The following is a 9,611-nucleotide window of genomic DNA, read 5'->3' as shown; positions in this document are numbered from 1 at the left end:
CTATGAACATTTTTGGCGGACGAGTCATAGAATGACGAACCAGCCTTATGAAGCAGTCGGATTTAAACTCTCAGTTTGTTTAAAATGTGCTATTATCTTGTGTGTTTTTGTTGAAATCTTATGTACCGTATAGGATGCGTAAATTTATATATATGTTTACCCACAAACCCCAAGATTTGGTTGCTTTACGATGTGCGCACATAGAACTCTAATGCTCATTTTAAAAATCGCGTATTTAATACCTTTCTAGATTTTATCATGCATATATACGAAAAATAACACTCTAATGTCGTTATGTTATTAGATACGCTTTTTCAAATTTATCTTAAACCTACAAAGAAAAACCTTCTTTTTTTTAAATTTTTATTGTATTTTAACTTTTAAAAAAATATATACAACTGTAATTATATTATATTACTTTATAACTGTCAAGTAGTAATAACGACAGTACAGACAAGTAAATTGTCGAATTTTCGAGGCAATCTGTCCCTTTATAAAGACACAAGTATTACAAAAAATCACGTATAGACATAGAACAAGTAACAGTTACACAAATATAGTGGGTATAAATAACACTAAATATCGTTATGTTGTGAAAACGATCCCCCTCGGCCGATAATTAGTTCGCCGAGGGCCTATTATAATTAATTTGAAAACATCTTAGGTGGTGTACAGATGGTAACAGTAAATAGATAAATAAATATATAAATAAATAAATAAATAATGTAACTAAAAGGTTTAACAGAATAACATCGCGAGTTGAATCGATGTGATGGCAGCGCGTGCTATGTAGTGAATGTTTTTTGTTTTTATTTTACTGCGCGGTAGGTTTATTTCGTCCCGCAAATCTCGGCCCAAACAGCGGGAAGCAGTGACAATTTCGGGTGACAAATCCCATATTACTGACTAAAATTAGTTTGTTTTAACGAAATTGAATAAATATCTCAATGATAGAAATGTATTTTTGTAGAAATGCATAATTTATTTTATCCAATAAAAATCAACTGCGTGTCTGCCTATCAAATGGCAGTGTTTTACATGTAGGGATTTGGTTTTGTTATATTGTTTAACGTCTAATCAACAGCTATGGTCGTATAAGGACGGTACATACTGTCATAGTTGGTAATATTCGCGGATGTTTTAATTTCGCTATTTTCACTGTCAATAGATATAGCTCAAAAAATGAATACCCAACGAATATGTATATATAAATTGAAATATACATTTGATTGTATAGTAGTATGTACTGCAGAATGCTTACAACGCATTGTTACGCGAAATTTAATGCCAGCAGACTATATCCGACATGGACAACCGCGAAAAAAATTGCCCCGTGGAATTTAACTACTAACCATTAAAACTTGGTATTGACAATCATATTTATATTTTTCTTATTACAGAAATTAGAAAGATGGGGTTTACCCAACTGATCTTGCTGCTGGTTCTAATTGTGATATGCATCGTTATGGTCCAGGCCGACTACCCAAGGTTTCCTTACTATGACTATGATTACGGATTTCGTCGACCGTTTAGAGCATGGCGTCGACGTCGCATGATGGATGAGTTTTACGACGATTTCTTTGACGATTAAAGTAACCTGAACACAGTAGGTACGTATTCAGGTTAAGGCAGTATACTGGTACAACAACATGTATTCCGTATTACACGATAACTACAGAACACCACAGGACGTGGTTTCATATTAGTTTTAGACAATAACACTGGTCTGGTATCGTTTTCTGATATTTCTGGCCAATTTCAACCGTTATTAATATCAGGGAGCAAAAAAAAAAAAAAAAAAATATATATAAAAAATCAATAAATATTAATTATATTAATGAAACGTAAGAATAGTCAAAATTCACAAAAGATAAATTGTTCGTAACAATCGGCTAAAAGTGTAATAACAAATGAATGCGATTCATTTCAATTCGCGTTTGAGTAATATATATTTCAATTTCTCACGGTCTGTAACCTGTAAAATGTGAGTTAGTTATCAAATTGACTGAGGCCTATTTAATCACGTGACAGGGTATCGTGCCAAATTGACAATTTTACAAGTCATCCATTTCTTCTGTAAAATAATATTCGGCTGAATGTTTATCAAACTATTTTGCTTTTGAACTAAACTAAATAATAATAATTTGCGTTTTATATACCACTACATACCCGTTTCAATGCGGCTAATTAATAATCCAACAATGAAAATTATGAAATTAATGAATCACTGAGCTATATTTCAAGAACGTCGAATTACACTCACCTCACTGCAGGTAGATGCTTATAATCTGACATATTTCAAAGTTAATAATCTTATCATTGTCAAAATGTGTGTTGTTTTCAACACAACAAACATAACAAAAGTATCACTGGAAATATTGACGATTTGTTGTTTTCTTTCCAGACTCGTCCTGCTGTGGACGCTTGGTGTGCTACCTGCGCTTTCATATGCATTTTGTATTATCCTTAATCAACATAACAGTCACAATTGGAAATAAAAGATTAATTGTTGTTCATGTGATTGTTTGTTTGTTTGTGGCTTTACCTCCCCGTGAACAGTCTGGGCCATTTTGAGGCGGGGTATCCTTGTAGTAGTTGGTGACTACCTCACTAAACAACATACGGGAGGCCTGTCGCATGCTTTTCCGAAAAATTAGGGTAATTTTTTACCGAAGGAAACAACCACATTAGCATTGACCGACCTGTTTCTGAGCTTCCTGAGAAAAACAAACCGACACGGGTAGGGAGCGTCAAACTACGCACCTCGGATCTCGGAATCTTCCCCTGAGGTTACAAAGACTGGGGCTCTAAAAGGCTGAACTATCACGGCCACTCATATCATTGTATTTTGTATCATGCAAGAATAATATCACGAATAATAGTTTTTACTTTTACAACTGTGCTACCTGTTGTGTGTGTGTGTGTGTGTGTATGTATGTCCCCAGTGTTGTGTGTGTGTGTGTCCCCATTGTTGTCTGTGTGTGTGTCCCCATTGTTGTCTGTGTGTGTGTCCCCAGTGTTGTGTGTGTGTATGTGTATGTCCCCAGTGTTGCTTATGTGTGTATGTCCCCAGTGTTGTTTCTGTGTGTGTCCCCAGTGTTGTGTGTGTGTGTGTCCGCAGTGTTGTCTGTGTGTGTGTCCCCAGTGTTGTCTGTGAGTGTGTCCCCAGTGTTGTCTGTGTGTGTGTCCCCAGTGTTGTGTGTGTGTGTGTCCCCAGTGTTGTCTGTGTGTGTGTCCCCATTGTTGTCTGTGTGTGTGTCCCCAGTGTTGTCTGTGTGTATGTCCCCAGTGTTGTGTGTGTGTGTATGTCCCCAGTGTTGTCTGTATGTGTGTATGTCCCCAGTGTTGTGTGTGTGTATGTCCCCAGTGTTGTCTGTGTGTGTATGTCCCCGGTGTTGTGTGTGTGTTCCCAGTGTTGTGTGTGTGTGTGTATGTCCCCAGTGTTGTGTGTGTGTTTGTCCCCAGTGTTGTCTGTGTGTGTGTCCCCAGTGTTGTGTGTGTGTTTGTCCCAGTGTTGTGTGTGTGTATGTCCCCAGTGTTGTGTGTGTGTATGTCCCCAGTGTTGTGTGTGTGTCCCCAGTGTTGTCTGTGTGTGTGTCCCCAGTGTTGTGTATGTGTGTATGTCCCCAGTGTTGTGTGTGTGTATGTCCCCAGTGTTGTGTGTGTGTGTATGTCCCCAGTGTTGTCTGTGTGTATGTCCCCAGTGTTGTGTGTGTGTATGTCCCCAGTGTTGTGTGTGTGTGTATGTCCCCAGTGTTGTGTGTGTGTGTGTCCCCAGTGTTGTGTGTGTGTATGTCCCCAGTGTTGTCTGTGTGTGTGTCCCCAGTGTTGTCTGTGTGTGTATGTCCCCAGTGTTGTCTGTGTGTGTATGTCCCCAGTGTTGTGTGTGTGTATGTCCCCAGTGTTGTGTGTGTGTATGTCCCCAGTGTTGTGTGTGTGTATGTCCCCAGTGTTGTGTGTGTGTGTGTATGTCCCCAGTGTTGTGTGTGTGTATGTCCCCAGTGTTGTGTGTGTGTATGTCCCCAGTGTTGTCTGTGTGTATGTCCCCAGTGTTGTGTGTGTGTATGTCCCCAGTGTTGTTTATGTGTGTGTGTCCCCAGTGTTGTGTGTGTGTGTGTCCCCAGTGTTGTCTGTGTGTGTATGTCCCCAGTGTTGTCTGTGTGTATGTCCCCAGTGTTGTCTGTGTGTATGTCCCCAGTGTTGTGTGTGTGTGTCCCCAGTGTTGTGTATGTGTGTATGTCCCCAGTGTTGTGTGTGTATGTCCCCAGTGTTGTGTGTGTGTGTAAGTCCCCAGTGTTGTGTGTGTGTATGTCCCCAGTGTTGTCTGTGTGTATGTCCCCAGTGTTGTCTGTGTGTATGTCCCCAGTGTTGTGTGTGTGTATGTCCCCAGTGTTGTGTGTGTGTGTGTATGTCCCCAGTGTTGTGTGTGTGTGTGTCCCCAGTGTTGTCTGTGTGTGTATGTCCCCAGTGTTGTCTGTGTGTGTATGTCCCCAGTGTTGTCTGTGTGTGTATGTCCCCAGTGTTGTGTGTGTGTATGTCCCCAGTGTTGTGTGTGTGTATGTCCCCAGTGTTGTGTGTGTATGTCCCCAGTGTTGTCTGTGTGTATGTCCCCAGTGTTGTGTGTGTGTATGTCCCCAGTGTTGTCTGTGTGTATGTCCCCAGTGTTGTGTGTGTATGTCCCCAGTGTTGTCTGTGTGTATGTCCCCAGTGTTGTGTCTGTGTGTGTGTGTCCCCAGTGTTGTCTGTGTGTATGTCCCCAGTGTTGTCTGTGTGTGTGTGTATGTCCCCAGTGTTGTCTGTGTGTGTGTGTATGTCCCCAGTGTTGTGTGTGTATGTCCCCAGTGTTGTCTGTGTGTATGTCCCCAGTGTTGTCTGTGTGTGTATGTCCCCAGTGTTGTGTGTGTGTCCCCAGAGTTGTGTGTATGTCCCCAGTGTTGTTGTGTGTGTATGTCCCCAGTGTTGTGTGTGTGTATGTCCCCAGTGTTGTGTGTATGTGTGTATGTCCCCAGTGTGTGTCTGTGTGTGTGTGTCCCCAGTGTTGTGTGTGTGTCCCCAGTGTTGTGTGTGTGTCCCCAGTGTTGTGTGAGTATGTCCCCAGTGTTGTCTGTGTGTGTGTCCCCAGTGTTGTGTGTGTGTCCCCAGTGTTGTCTGTGTGTGTATGTCCCCAGTGTTGTGTGTGTGTCCCCAGTGTTGTGTGAGTATGTCCCCAGTGTTGTCTGTGTGTGTGTCCCCAGTGTTGTCTGTGTGTAAGTCCCCAGTGTTGTTTATGTGTGTGTGTCCCCAGTGATGTTTTATTTTGTGTGTGTGTCCCCAGTGTTGTCTGTGTGTGTGTCCCCAGTGTTGTGTGTGTGTAAGTCTCCAGTGTTTGTTTATGTGGTGTGTCCCCGAGTGTTGTTTATGTGTGTGTGTCACCAAGTGTTGTGTTTATGTGGTGTTGTGTCCCAAGTGGTTGTTGTGTGTGTATGTCCCCAGTGTTGTCTGTGTGTATGTCCCCAGTGTTGTCTGTGTGTGTATGTCCCCAGTGTTGTGTGTGTGCATGTCCCCAGTGTTGTCTGTGTGTATATCCCCAGTGTTGTCTGTGTGTGTATGTCCCCAGTGTTGTTTGTGTGTGTATGTCCCCAGTGTTGTGTGTGTATGTCCCCAGTGTTGTGTGTGTGTGTATGTCCCCAGTGTTGTCTGTGTGTGTGTCCCCAGTGTTGTGTGTGTGTAAGTCCCCAGTGTTGTCTGTGTGTGTCCCCAGTGTTGTGTGTGTGTAAGTCCCCAGTGTTGTGTGTGTGTGTGTCCCCAGTGTTGTGTGTGTATGTCCCCAGTGTTGTCTGTGTGTATGTCCCCCAGTGTTGTGTGTGTGTATGTCCCCAGTGTTGTGTGTGTGTATGTCCCCAGTGTTGTGTTTGTGTGTGTCCCCAGTGTTGTCTGTGTGTATGTCCCCAGTGTTGTGTGTGTGTAAGTCCCCAGTGTTGTGTGTGTGTGTGTCCCCAGTGTTGTGTGTGTGTGTGTCCCCAGTGTTGTCTGTGTGTATGTCCCCAGTGTTGTGTGTGTGTTTGTCCCCAGTGTTGTGTGTGTGTGTATGTCCCCAGTGTTGTCTGTGTGTGTGTCCCCAGTGTTGTGTGTGTGTAAGTCCCCAGTGTTGTGTGTGTGTGTGTCCCCAGTGTTGTCTGTGTGTGTGTCCCCAGTGTTGTGTGTGTGTATGTCCCCAGTGTTGTGTGTGTGTATGTCCCCAGTGTTGTGTGTATGTCCCCAGTGTTGTGTGTGTGTGTGTGTGTCCCCAGTGTTGTGTGTATGTCCCCAGTGTTGTCTGTGTGTATGTCCCCAGTGTTGTCTGTGTGTTTGTCCCCAGTGTTGTGTGTGTGTAAGTCCCCAGTGTTGTGTGTGTGTGTGTCCCCAGTGTTGTGTGTGTGTGTGTCCCCAGTGTTGTCTGTGTGTATGTCCCCAGTGTTGTGTGTGTGTGTGTCCCCAGTGTTGTGTGTGTGTAAGTCCCCAGTGTTGTGTGTGTGTGTGTCCCCAGTGTTGTGTGTGTATGTCCCCAGTGTTGTCTGTGTGTATGTCCCCAGTGTTGTGTGTGTGTATGTCCCCAGTGTTGTCTGTGTGTGTGTCCCCAGTGTTGTGTGTGTGTATGTCCCCAGTGTTGTCTGTGTGTGTGTCCCCAGTGTTGTGTGTGTGTATGTCCCCAGTGTTGTGTGTGTGTATGTCCCCAGTGTTGTGTGTGTGTGTGTCCCCAGTGTTGTGTGTGTATGTCCCCAGTGTTGTCTGTGTGTATGTCCCCAGTGTTGTGTGTGTGTGTATGTCCCCAGTGTTGTCTGTGTGTGTTTGTCCCCAGTGTTGTGTGTGTGTATGTCCCCAGTGTTGTGTGTGTGTATGTCCCCAGTGTTGTGTGTATGTCCCCAGTGTTGTGTGTGTGTGTGTGTCCCCAGTGTTGTGTGTGTGTGTGTCCCCAGTGTTGTGTGTGTGTGTATGTCCCCAGTGTTGTCTGTGTGTGTATGTCCCAAGTGTTGTATGTGTGTGTATGTCCCAGTGTTGTGTGTGTGTGTCCCCAGCGTTGTCTATGTGTGTGTATGTCCCCAGTGTTGTCTGTGTGTGTATGTCCCCAGTGTTGTCTGTGTGAGTATGTCCCCAGTGTTGTGTGTGTGTGTCCCCAGTATTGTGTGTGTATGTCCCCAGTGTTGTGTGTATGTGTGTATGTCCCCAGTGTTGTGTGTATGTCCCCAGTGTTGTGTGTGTGTGTATGTCCCCAGTGTTGTGTGTATGTCCCCAGTGTTGTGTGTGTGTGTGTCCCCAGTGTTGTTGTGTGTGTGTCCCCGGTGTTGTGTGTGTATGTCCCCAGTGTTGTGTGTATGTCCCCAGTGTTGTGTGTGTGTGTGTCCCCAGTGTTGTGTGTGTGTGTTTGTATGTCCCCAGTGTTGTGTGTGTATGTCCCCAGTGTTGTCTGTGTGTATGTCCCCAGTGTTGTCTGTGTGTGTGTCCCCAGTGTTGTTTATGTGTGTATGTCCCCAGTGTTGTGTGTGTGTATGTCCCCAGTGTTGTCTGTGTGTATGTCCCAGTGTTGTGTGTTTGTGTATGTCCCCAGTGTTGTCTGTGTGTATGTCCCCAGTGTTGTGTGTGTGTCCCCAGTGTTGTGTGTGTGTGTGTATGTCCCCAGTGTTGTGTGTGTGTATGTCCCCAGTGTTGTGTGTGTGTATGTCCCCAGTGTTGTGTGTGTGTATGTCCCCAGTGTTGTGTGTGTGTGTCCCCAGTGTTGTGTGTGTGTGTATGTCCCCAGTGTTGTGTGTGTGTGTGTATGTCCCCAGTATTGTGTGTGTGTATGTCCCCAGTGTTGTCTGTGTGTATGTCCCCAGTGTTGTGTGTGTATGTCCCCAGTATTTTGTGTGTGTATATCCCCAGTGTTGTGTGTGTGTGTATGTCCTCATTGTTGACTGTATATGCATGTCCCCAGTGTTAATAAATAATAGAAAATACGCTAAATCAAATTAAACATCAGGTATATCATGTTTAAACCACGAGGAAAAAAACAAGAGATTCCTATCTCGTCGTGAACAAAATATATTTAAATTGAAACAGTGCATTTTGTTTCCCGTTGAAGTCAATGAATATTTAATTTGAAGTCTATAGAGAATGTGATCGGTTAATACTGATGGTTTTCTCATAAATTATATATCAGGTATCTATACAAGATTAAGATACCTTCTTTGAGTGAATAAAAAAAACCCACTAAAATGGAAAATAATGAAATATTAATTTGAATATGCATAGCAGTTCCGTCCTTAAATGATATTAGCTGTTAATAGGACGTTAAAAAAAACCCAAACCAAACCAAACCATTCTTTCTGTGAACAATGTCAAGTCTATGAATATGTAATTTAAGATCTACAGAAAGTGATCGATTTTTTTTGACACGGCTGATGATCTGCTCATTAACGATATATCAGATACCGATACAACGGATGTGACAGTTCACATGATTGGGTAACCAATGATTTCGGGGAGAAACCTTTAAATTATTAATCGACTAGTACATTCACTTTTGTGCTACAAACATATGACATTATAACAGTGACAATTGCCTGTAAAACATAACAAACTATTTACTTCACTAAAAATAATTTTACGAACAATGTCCTCACTAACACAAAGTAAAAAAGATGTTATGATATCGAAAACTGCGTTTCCCGGGCCTCGGAATGACAAAGCAAAGTGATAGAAACGGTTGTGTGGACACCAAAACGGAACTGAAAGCTTTTTATATGAACACCAAACTAACTCGTCATTATCTCTCATCAAAACAGAACGAGAAACCAGGTCTCCACATGTGGTACTCTCATTATATGTTTCATTTAGATCAAGAAAAGGATATAGGGCATCACATGTGGTACTCTGAATAAACATCCCACCAGATTAAAAAAGGTCACCACATATGGTACTCTGAATGAACACCCCATCATATAAAGGAAAGAACAAAGGTTACCACATGTGGTACTCTGAATGAACATCCCATCAGATAAAGGAAAGAACAAAGGCCACCACATGTGGTACTCTGAATGATCACCCCATCATATAAAGGAAAGAACAAAGGTTACCACATGTGGTACTCTGAATGAACATCCCATCAGATAAAGGAAAGAACAAAGGCCACCACATGTGGTACTCTTAACAACCATCCCATCAATCAAGACAAAAAAAAGCTCACCACATCTGGTACTCTGAATGAACATCCCATAATATAAAGAAAAGAACAATGCTTACCACATGTGGTACTCTGAATGAACACCCCATAGATAAAGGGAAAGAACAATGGTTACCACATGTGGTACTCTGAATGAACACCCCATTAGATAAAGGGAAGAATATAGGTTACCACATGTGATACTCTGAATGAACATCCTATCAGATAAAGGAAAAAATAATGGCCACCATATGTGGTACTCTCAATAAACATTCCATCAGATAACGGAAAGAACAATGGTAACCACATGTAGTACTCTTAATAAACATTCCATCAGATAAAATAGAAGAAAAAAAACAGGGAAAAGTCCCCACATGTGGTACTCCCATCGCTGATATTATAGATTACCGCACACGATAATCATGAACTCTTCCGATCAATCAGAGAAGCGGTT

At 42.7% G+C, this 9,611-nt stretch overlaps 1 long non-coding RNA gene across 1 annotated transcript in view; it reads left to right on the top strand.

The window, feature by feature from the left end:
* Positions 1-2,516, top strand: part of LOC117339651 — a 2,750-nt gene extending 234 nt beyond the window's left edge. The window contains exons 2-3 of the long non-coding RNA XR_004535281.1: positions 1,401-1,610; positions 2,405-2,516. This is a non-coding gene — a long non-coding RNA (uncharacterized LOC117339651). The remainder of the gene's footprint in view (positions 1-1,400; positions 1,611-2,404) is intronic.
* Positions 2,517-9,611: the final 7,095 nt, after the last annotated feature.

Source organism: Pecten maximus, chromosome 12 (assembly GCF_902652985.1).
Source record: "Pecten maximus chromosome 12, xPecMax1.1, whole genome shotgun sequence".
In the NCBI taxonomy this organism is placed as follows: Eukaryota; Metazoa; Mollusca; class Bivalvia; order Pectinida; family Pectinidae; genus Pecten; species Pecten maximus.
The sequence above is the reverse complement of the archived record's forward strand: the minus strand, read 5'-3'. Positions and strand labels throughout refer to the sequence as shown.